This window comes from Leucopleurus acutus (assembly GCF_964270905.1).
Source record: "Leucopleurus acutus genome assembly, chromosome: X".
Classification (NCBI taxonomy): domain Eukaryota; kingdom Metazoa; phylum Chordata; class Mammalia; order Artiodactyla; family Delphinidae; genus Leucopleurus; species Leucopleurus acutus.
In genome coordinates this window covers 7,668,112-7,679,549 of record NC_139148.1, presented here as the reverse complement: position 1 = coordinate 7,679,549, position 11,438 = coordinate 7,668,112, and positions in this window count along the sequence as shown.

Sequence of the window (11,438 nt, the reverse complement as noted above, 5' to 3'; positions counted from 1 at the left end):
ATCATTACTTTTTAATATCTCTGGTACCTAACACGGTTTAGGATATTTACTAAAAAAAAAAAAAAAAAAAAAAAAAGGGAAGGAAGGAAGGAGGAAGGAAAGGACAGATTGAGGGAGGGACAGAAGGAGCAGGAAGAAGGGAAGGGAGACAAGAAGGGAGAGAGAAGGAGATCAGGGGAGAAAAGGGGAGAGAGAGAGGGAGGAAGGGAAATAAGTGAAGGAAAAAAGAAAAGGAGGACATCAATGTTAGATTCATGCAGTACACAATTCAACTTTGTTACAAGTGCTAAAGAATTTATTCAAGTGATGGTTGGCCTACCTCACTCTCATGTGTTGCCATATAACACAGAGATGGGTGGTGCTTCCAGGATCCAGCATCTCACGCAGAACAAAAGGAAGTGATGCGCTGGTTTAGGTGACACAATAGATATAGCGGAATAAAAACTGACAGCAAGAGAAAATAACCAATGACGATGAGTCCGTAGACGCTCACTTAATTCCTATTAACTTAATATTAGAAAAGGGAACAAACGTTTCTGCTTTGGAGCCATGAAGGAGAAACAGAATTAGAATAACACAACAAGTATAAAGGTCCCCCAATCCATCACCCCGCCTTCAAGCAAAGCCAAAAAAACTTGTTTTTTCCCTTTCTACAGATGTTTGAAGGAAACTCCACTTCTTGAAAGGTCCTCTTTATATCACATCAAGTTGTCAACTCTCAAATTTAGTCTGTTTTCTCCAGTCTAGTAATATATATTTATTAACGAAATTTTTGAAAAATAAAGACGGACACAAAAAAAGCAAAGCAAAATAAACATCCAAATGCTTCTGGGAATCACGTAATCAATGAAAATTTTCATTTCTGAAAAACCTCATTTCTGCTACATATTATTATATGAATCATTCTGCCTTTACATCCTGATTCAAGACCTAATTCTTTATCGGCCATTAATGAGAAGTGTTGTATATTTTTGAAGTGTGTTTAAAAAGTCTTATTTTAGGACATGGGCCAACAGGCAAGGTTCGCCAACTCATTAACCTGCTCCATAAACTTTAAACCACTGTTTCCTACGGGAGAAAAACATACCTGGGAATAGTTACTATTTTAATTCTTTCCTTCTATTTCAAGACCGGTTTACCCCCATTTCATCTGAATGAAAATTACTTGAGAACGTTTCCTCCCTTGTGCAATAAGGGACTTAACGACTTAATTCTGGTTAAGAAATCCAATTGCTTCCATCAGTCAAAGAACCAGAAGCTAAACAAAAATTCAGAACCAAAGGAAATCTGTCATGATGGTGTAGGGAGCCCCATGGAGGGTGCTGCCACTCAGAGGGACCGGCAGACAGAACCTTCTGACCTTGTTAACTCTGAGCGGAGTTTCCTCAAGCTTCTGCCGGAAGAAGGAAGGAAGGAGTGTGGCCCTGTGTACTGTTTGTCCACAACCATCTCCCAACTATTTCCCTTCCAACGGAGAAAGGGAACTGTTGGGCTCAGTTCGTATGAATGCCATTTGTTTTTCAACTTCAGGATTATGTTCTTTGGCTGGGAACTGGGGAATTCTGCTTCTGCAGGCCCCAGCCTGAAAGCCATCACTTCTCCAACTTCTACAGGCCGGCGCTGGCGTCTGGGCCACTCAGGAGGCTTCTCGGCTTCCAGGGGGCCCGCGGCCAGGGCTTCCTGCTCTGTCAGGGGCAGCCTGCTCCTGAGCCTGGAAGGGGGCTGCTTTCTGGGACCCGGGGCTGGGTCCGTGCCCACATTTTAATGACAGGCTGGAGCCAAGTGCCTCTGCGATTGGGAAAGCTATATGCTTGCTTGGGGCTTTTTAGTCATAAAAAGCTTTTGCAGGCATTGTTCCCAGGCTGTTTCCACCTTGGCCTTGGGATTCTGAGCTAAATAGTCCGCACACTGTTATCAATGGTCAACATACCCTGCCAACATATTAGGGCTCTCCAGTGTGGTCTGGCCTTGTACAGAATCGGTAAAAGACATAACCTCTGTCTCGAAGACCTTGTGCCCCTAAAGCCTGGGGAGCATATGTAGATATGAATGCTGACAATCAATGATTGACAAACATCTGAAACATAGTAAAACCTCGTTAATCCACTGTTGCTGGTCCCAAATAGCATGTAATTCAAAGCAACTGCTGTTCCTGTCCTCCATTGTTCTTTAATGAAAATATTCAATAACTCGAAACTGGCGGTGGGATGTTTATTTTTCCAGGTCCCTGGCACCTCTAATTTTCAGGACATTGCTTCTAATTTTATTTTCATGATTAAGTAATAGATATTATTTTCCTAGATCTGCCCGTCAAGCTCTCCGTAAGAAGTTTCACCGTTGCAGCTACAATGGCATCAGTGTTCTGATCAGAAAGCTAAGTCTCACATCGTCCAAAGAAACTGTTAACCTCAGCTAGAAAGCTCAGCATGGATTAGTGACTTCATTTTTTAAAGGAATTTTTATCTGACTTTTGAAAAATGATATATGTTTATCGCAGGACGTTATGAAAATAAAGAATGGCACAAAGGAAAACAAAAACTATGCTCATGACCCCACAAGCAGAGAAAACACTGGTTTATCTACCTCAGGCTCAAGGTTATGAAGATGTCGATCCAGAAGAGATGGGGGGAGGGGGGGAGGGAAGAGAGAGTCAGTCCTTTATATTCTGCTGTCTTCACTTGAAAACACGGATACCTTCTTCATACCAACTGGGATCCAGAGATCGCGAGTAGAGAATTCAGCCACTGTTGCCAACATGGTAATAAACTCTATTTTCCACGAAACAGAATTCATGATAAATTAGACACAGCTCCCATTTCAATTCCTCAAGTAAAGAGAAACTCATTACAAGATGGTCTCATGCAGGAAGTGAAAACACAGGCTGGACCCCAAGGACAATTTTATATGCTTGATGCTACATCAGGGAGATTGAGTTAAACCAGTGGTTCTCATTTTGGAGTGATTTTATCCCCCAGAGGATACAGGACTTTCGCAGTGTCTGGAGACGTTTTTGGCTGTCGCATCCTGGGGAGGGGGTGATACTGGCATCTAGTGGGTAGAGACCAGAGATGCTGCTAAACATCCTACAATGCACAGAACAACAAAGAACGTCCCTACGGCAACAAAGAATGATCGGGCCCCAGGCGTCAATGGTACTGAGGCTGAGGAACTCCGAATTAAACTCATCCCATCCTTATCCACAGAGAATCACAATCTAAGAGGCCACAAGGATGCAGAGAGAAGAGACCAGATGGGCTGCCTTTCTGATGATTTGGGGGGTGGACAGATGTTCTGACAGCAGAGCATAATGTTTAAAAGCAGTGGTGTGAGGGACTTCCCTGGCGGTCCAGTGGTTAAGACTCTGTCCTTCCACTGCAGGGGACACAGGTTCATCCTCTGGTGGGGGAACTAAGATCCCACATGCCATGCAGTGCAGCCAAAAAAAAAGCACTGGTGTGAAATATCACTAATTATTAGATCAAAACTACAATGCAGGGGGCCTCCGTTCAATCCCTGGTCAGGGAACTAGATGCCACATGTCGCAACTAAGAGTTCACCTGCCGCAACTAAAGATCCCGCGTGCCGCAACAAAGATCCCACATGTGGCAAATGAAGAGCCTGCACGCCGCAACTAAGACCCGGCACAGCCAAATAAATAAATGTCTTAAAAAATCAAAATTTAAGATAAAATAGTAACGCACACACACACACACACACCAAAAAAAACAACAACAAACAATAAATTCTGGAGAGAATGTGGAGAAAAGGGAACCCTCCTGCACTGTTGGTGGGAATGTAAACTGGTACAGCCACTATGAAGAACACTATGGAGGTTCCTTAAAAAACTTAAAATAGAGCTACCATGTGATCCAGCAATCCCATTCCTGGACATATACCCAGAGAAAACGATAATTCGAAAAGATACATGCACCCTGATGTTCACTGTAGCACAATTTACAATAGCCGAGACATGGAAGCAACCTAAATGTCCATCGACAGGTGAATGGATAAAGAAGATGTGGTGCATATATACAATGGAATATTACTCAGCCATAAAAACGAATGAAATAATGCCATTTGCGGCAACATGGATGCAAATAGTGATTATCATACTAAGTGAAGTAAGTCAGAGAAAGACAAATATCATGATATCACTTACATGTGGAATCTAAAGAAATGATACAAATGAACTTATGTACAAAATAGAAACAGACTTACAGACTTCAAAAACAAACTTATGGTGGGACTTCCCTGGTGGTGTAGTGGTTAAGAATCTGCCTGCCAATGCACGGAACACAGGTTCGAGCTCTAGTCCGGGAAGGTTCCACATGCCGCGGAGCAACAAAGCCCGTGAGCCACAACTACTGAGCCCACGTGCCACAACTACTGAAGCCCACACCCCTACAGCCCGTGCTCCACAACGAGAAGCCACTGCAATGAGAAGCCTGCGCACCGCAACGAAGAGTAACCCCCGCTCGCCACAACTAGAGAAAGCCCGTGCACAGCAATGAAGATCCAACGTAGCCAAAGATAAATTAAAGGGCTCCCCTGGTGGTGCAGTGGTTGAGAGTCCACCTGCCGATGCAGGGGACACGGGTTCGTGTCCCAGTCCGGGAAGATCCCACATGCTGCAGAGCGGCTGGGCCCATGAGCCATGGCCGCTGAGCCTGCGCGTCCAGAGCCTGTGCTCCGCAACGGGAGAGGCCACAACAGTGAGAGGCCCGCGTACCGTAAAAAAAAAAAAATAAATTAAATAAATAATTAATTAATTAAAAAGAAGAAAAAACTTATGGTTACCAAAGGGGAAAGGTGGGGGGGGGGGATAAATTAGGAGTTTGGCATTAACATCTACACACTACTATATATAAAATAGATAATCAACAAGCACCTACTGTATAGCACAGGGAACTCTATTCAATATTCTGTGATAACCTATATGAGAAAAGAATCTGAAAAGGAATGAATACACGTATATATATAACTAAATCACTTTGCTGTATACCTGAAACTAACACAACATTGCAAATCAACTCCAATATGAAATAAAAAATTTTTTTAAGAAAGCACTGGTGTGAAGACAAAACGAGTGTAAAATAGTTTAATGCCTTGCATATTGTAAGTGGCTCTATAAATGGTCACCATTATCAGCGTGGGCTAAGTCCAGTAACTTGTGATACTTGGCTTCCAAACTGAGACGCACGGTGGAGATGTCATCTATGAACAAGTCAATAAAGGGCTCTCAGAAAAACTGGAATCATTTCTTTAAGAATTCACTTGAGGGCTTCCCTGGTGGCACAGTGGTTGAGAGTCCGCCTGCCGACGCAGGGGACACGGGTTCGTGCCCCGGTCCGGGAGGATCCCATGTGCCGCGGAGTGGCTGGGCCCGTGAGCCGTGGCCGCTGAGCCTGCGCGTCTGGAGCCCGTGCTCCGCAACGGGAGAGGCTGCAACAGTGAGAGGCCCGCGTACCGCAAAAAAAAAAAAAAAAGAATTCACTTGAGTTCTAAACAAGAGCCATGCATCACGGGTTACCCTTGTTCTGTAATCATGGTATAATCCAATGGTCTCAGAAATCCTTCTGGCTACAGATTGCTTCCCTGATGCTAAGAACCTTCTAATGACAAATGCTAAATGAATTTGTGGTAAATGTTGTAACGATATTCTATTGAACAGTTTTCTAGCCAAGTAAATCTTCGGCTTTAGAATTCTAGACAGCTATCATCTGGCCGTCCTTCCCAGCATTAACTAACTAATCACCAGTAAAAAATACAAATGTCATTCACAAATCATATCAAAGACGGGAACAGCTGGAATCAAATTCAAGAGACTGCATCATTTTATCATCTTGACATTAATCATTCTATATGGATAGCACAGGCAATCTGGAGCAGAGAATAATTTATGTTGCAATATAAATGTTAACCATTTAGGCCTGGGAGGCTCTTTTCCTTCTCCCTCCCCCCAACCCAGAGCGCCCCTAGAGACTCAAGTCCAAAGATGACATGAAAATGTTTTATGAAACATTATTTATAAAGCAGCCTTGAGAGCTGGAAAAGAATCCCAATATACACAAGGCTGAATTGTCTGACCATCTAGGTCAGGGGTCAGCAAACTATATCCCACAAGCCAAATCCAGCCCAGTGCCTGTATTTCTATGACCTGTGCACTCAGAATGATTTTTACATTTTTATTTTATTTATTTATTTAAAAAATTTTTTTGGCTGTGCCACATGGCTTGTGGGATCTTCGTTCCCCAACCAGGGACTGAACCTGAGCCCTCGGCAGTGAGAGCAGGGAGTCCTAACCACTGGACCTCCAGGGAATTCCCGACTTTTACATTTACATGGTTGGGGAAAATCTAAAGAATAATATTTGGTGACATATGAAAATTAGACGAAATTCAAATTTCAGGGTCTATAAAGAAAGCTTTATTGCAACACAGCCACGGCCACTTGCTTCCATATTATCTGTGGCTACTCTCGTGCTACAAGGACAGAGATGAGCAGTTTTGGCAGAGGCCGTATGGTTCACAAGTCCTAAAGTATAATCTAGCCTTTCATAGAAAAATGTTTGCCCATTCTGATCGAGGGATCTAGGGACTCAACACTGTATTTTTTCCTATGCAGTAATTACAGACTTCACTAAATATCTGTTGAGTTTACCTGCTTTACTGCAACCCCCCAATAGGACAGCACTCCAGTATCTTGATGGGCAATTACCTCTCCCCCACTGTGAGTGGTCTTGGTGGGAAAGCAATTCCCAACTCACCCAGTCAGGATGTCTGCCATTCTACTGAAGTTTTCCTAGCTTTACATCTATACTTCAAGGGGACCTCCTTATAATGAATTCTTCATGTATCCATTTGCCAAATACCTATGGAGCGCTGTGTTGGCTATTTCCCAGGCACTGTGCTAGGGTCTGCACAAGGTGAACCAAGTCTTAGCACCTGTGGAGGGTCCATACCTAGGATAGATGCTAAAGAGCCAAACAAGTAAATGGACGAGTAGCTTCAGATAGTGATGTGTTACAAAGACAAGGAGTGAGAGAGGTTGGCTAATGTCAATTAGTAGTCAGGAGTGGTATCAATGAGTCACGTGAAATGTGGACTGCCCGTTGACATGGACTTGGAAATGTCTAGTGGAAAGTTTGTAGCTCAGAGACATTAAAGCTAGAGGTAGAAAATTGGAAGTTGTACGTCTATAAGGAGAAATTTAAATCCCTGCTCATCTAAGGGAAGAGCATAGAGAATGAGGCAAATGTGATACCGAAGGAAGCAATGGTTTAAGAACAAGGAAGTGATTCTGACGAGGGAAATTTCAGAGGCAGGTCTGTAAGGTGCCAGCACTAGCTTGATGCAGATTTCAGAGCATGACAGTTCCCACTGCAGGTGGTCCAGAGGGACAGTGGACAAAAGAAATCCCCTCAATATACAGTCAAGCAGGACATCTCACTTCCCTCTTTGCCCAGGATGTGGGAAGACAGAAGCCCTCAATTAATTTCAATACGGAGTCATGGGCCGTAGCTGAAGATCTGGTTGGCTGGTTCATGGGTGGAAGAAGCAACAATGAAGGGACTGGTGATACGGGTGGGAAGCAACAGGCCTTGATGAAGAGGTCTAGAACGTTAAACCTTTCATGTCATATCTGAACGCTAATCTGCCTACCCCATTGCAAAGCGTGCAATTTCCTAGAAGCAGTAGAGCAGAAAACGTTGCTACCCACCAAAATTTCTTCTGCTCTCTGCTTAGTATAGAGTTGTCAGTAGGAAATGGCCGCTCAGCTAAAGGCGGCTGTTCCCAGACTCCCCTGCAGTGAGGTGTGACCGGGTGACTGAGATCCGGCCCATGAAACGTGAGCAGAAGCAAGCCCCAATCCTAGGCCTGCTTATACATCTCCTAACGTGGAATTCTTCCATATGCTCTTGCCCTCCTGGGGGCTAGAATCATGACGACCCCCATACCCAGAGCAACGTTGGAAGTTCTGTGTGAAAAGCGGTGGAGTTTCCACCACCCTGGGCCCCAGATGTGTGGGGGAGGGAGGGACAGTCTGCCAGACTCTTCACTTACCCAGTACTGTTTCATGATCAAGAAACGGACTTCTAAGTCAGACAAATGGACTTCTAAGTCAGACAAAGACAAATATCATACGATAGCACTTATATGTGGAATCTAAACAAATGATACAAAGGAACTTATTTACAAAACAGAAACAGACTCACAGACTTAGAAAACAAACTTATGGTTACCAAAGGGGAAAGGTGGGGGGGGGGGGATAAATTAGGAGTCTGGGATTAGCATATACACACTACTGTATATAAAAGAGATAATCAACAAGGACCTACTGCATAGCACAGGGAACTCTACTCCACACTCTGTAATAACCTATATGGGAAAGAATCTGAAAAAGAGTGGATACGTGTATAGGTATAACTGATTCACTTTGCTGTACACCTGAAACTAACACAACATTGTAAATCAACTCTACTCCAATATAAAGTAAAAATTAAATTAATAAAAGAGAAATGGACTTCTGTGGCATGAAAGCCAATACACATTTTGTCACCTTTTGTTAACAGCAGTTCGTCTACCTTAATACAAACCTGAACCCCTTATGAGATAAGGTACTCTAGGGTAACCTGGTGGGTCACAGCAACATTTATTGGCCACCCCTAGCTGGCTGGCAAGTTGCAGGTGACAATAGCAGAGACATGACTTCCCATCACCTTTGCCATATTTTACTGGTTAGAAGTAAGTCACTAGGGCAGCCCACACTCAAGAGAAAGGGATTGCACAGGGCATGAGTATAACAAAGTGAGGGTCATTGGGGGGTGTATTAGAGACAGCCTGCCACACTAAGCAACACAAAGTAGTTGCAATAATGAAATATAAATCCCTCTCTCCCCCTTTATGATATACTGATTGCCTTGAGGTAGAGGAATCAGCAGAGAGCAACCTTGAACAAGACATTGGGGGGCGGGGAGTACTACCAAAGGACAGGGTCCCAGCAAAAGGCTGGGACTGCCACAGTGCACAAGTTTCTTGTTCAGATCAACAAGATCCTCTTCGGTTGAAACTTGAGATTCAACGTGACCTTCCCGATGTTTCTCCCCTTTCCCTTCCCCAAATGGCCTTGTAAAACAAGCAAAATAGTGAGGCTCCCGATGGAACCATGTCACGGTCAACACGGGTCATTAAGTTGGGATGTCTATGTGTTTTTCACAATTAAACAACTCAATAATTTTCAGTAACTTAATAAAATGAATGCCCAAATCCTGAGAATCGTCTCCTTTGGAGCCAAAGGCAGGAGACGTGGAGGATCCGGCACCATTACTTTATTCATGATTCCAACAACAACTGACCTCTTTTGGTCGTTTATTTTCGTTCTTGGTGGTCTATCTAGGTCTAAAAAGGTCTAAAAGGTCTAAAAAGGTCTAAAAGGTCTAAAAAGGTCTAAAAAGGTCTATCTAGGCTAAACCATGAGTAGGAGATGGAAAACTGAAATGAGCTTTTTCTGCAAATTATTTAGAGATGCCCAGAAGCTATTCTGTAACACCGGTATTTTTGAGGACCAAGCGACGTGAATATCCACAGTGAAGTGCTATGCTGACTTACAAAAGGTCCCCAGATGAAAGCTTGCAAGGGAGGCTGAGCTTCTACTGATATAAAACAGACAAACCCGGACACATCTGATTAAAATTTAGGTGGAGCACGGAGAACTCCATCTGCCACAGTCCCCTTTACTTCCCTCCAGTGGGCACTAAAGATGTCCCACAGAGCGGATTTGAAAACCACGGGGCTACCCAGCTGGACGGCACTGTTCCTTCATCTTTGGGGGCGTTTACTCTCCAAGGTAAATTTGGTCTGCTTCTTTACCCTGGAAATCCTGGCAGGCAGGTGCTTGTCGGGTAACACCTAGAGACTGCATTTGGAGAAGGGTATTTTAGAAGAGGCTGGATGTTTTGGGGCTAAGAGGTTGCCCCCTTCTGAGACCCAAACAAATGTGGAGCAGGGGCTTCCTTAGCCTTGAAGAGGGCTGAGCTGGGAGAAGGATGACGTGGAGAAAGAAACACTTTAAGGGAGATTCTGGAAAACACCATTCAAAATCACTTCTGACCCAGCTTTGGAAGTACTTGTCTCTAGTTTCTTGAGAGTCACTCTCAGAATCTAAAAAAGCAAGTTAAATTTAAAAATTTAAGAAACTATAGGAGGCTACTCTGAATTTTTATAATGGTGTGTCAGCACGGCCTCCGTCAATCCAAATTTTTCCTTTTCTTTGAATTCACTGCTAATTTAAATTTATATACATTTAAAAATTCGTGAAGACTTCATATAATCATTGTAGCTTATTCATGTGCCCCAACCTTAGAGTAAACCATTTGGACAACAAATTCATGGAATCTCTATATACAGTCTTTGCTTATTTGTCATACATTTTTTGCTGCATTAATGGTAATGACTATAAATTCCTGACAATGTCAAATTAAGCATTATTCAACACAAGAACTTTTCCAAAGAAAAGAACTTTCAAAGCAGAGTTGAACTCAAACATTCATCTGCTTTTTTTCCAGTTAATGATATTGACATTTTACTATTAGTTCATTAGAGCATGAAACTTCCTGTCTTATTTTTGAAAAGCTATTTTAGTACTTCATATAAAAGTAACTCTATACCACTGGGACACAGCAAGTGCAATGAAACCATCAACCGCTCAGTGGGAAAGAAACCATTGCACGCCACTAATCATTATTTTAAATGGAGCACATTCTAGACCTCTCACCTCATAGAGGCAGTCTGTACTTTTTATCACAATAGGTTCCTCACAATGTCTGTAAACACGAGGGTGGTGAAATGTAGATCTTTTTTAAACTCTTGCCCATGCCCTGCAAACTCACTATGTTACCTAGAACTATCTATCTATCTATCTATCTATCTATCTATCTATTTATTTATTTGCAGTACGCGGGCCTCTCACTGTTGTGGCCTCTCCCGTTGCGGAGCACAGGCTCCGGACGCGCAGGCTCAGCGGCCACGGCTCACGGGCCCAGCCGCTCCGCGGCACGACCCCGTGTCCCCTGCATCGGCAGGCGGACTCCCAACCACTGCGCCACCAGGGAAGCCCAAACCCATTCGTGAACTAGCTGGTTTACAAGCAGCCTCCCTCTGCTCAACCGTCAACTTCTGGAATGCAAAAGCCACCTCTCCGATGAGTCCACATCGCTGGTACCCACACAGTGGTTAAGGCATTTGGGGAGCCCGATAGATATTTGAGGACTGATAGAATGCCACCATCATGTCACTAAACTGACAACCAAATGGAAAGTCAGTGTCCCCGTCACGACTGCTGCACCACAAACCATCCCAAACCTACTGCCAAAAAATAACCATTTCATTACGTTCACAACTCTGTGGGCCAGGAATCTGGAAAGGGCAGAGGAATGGCTT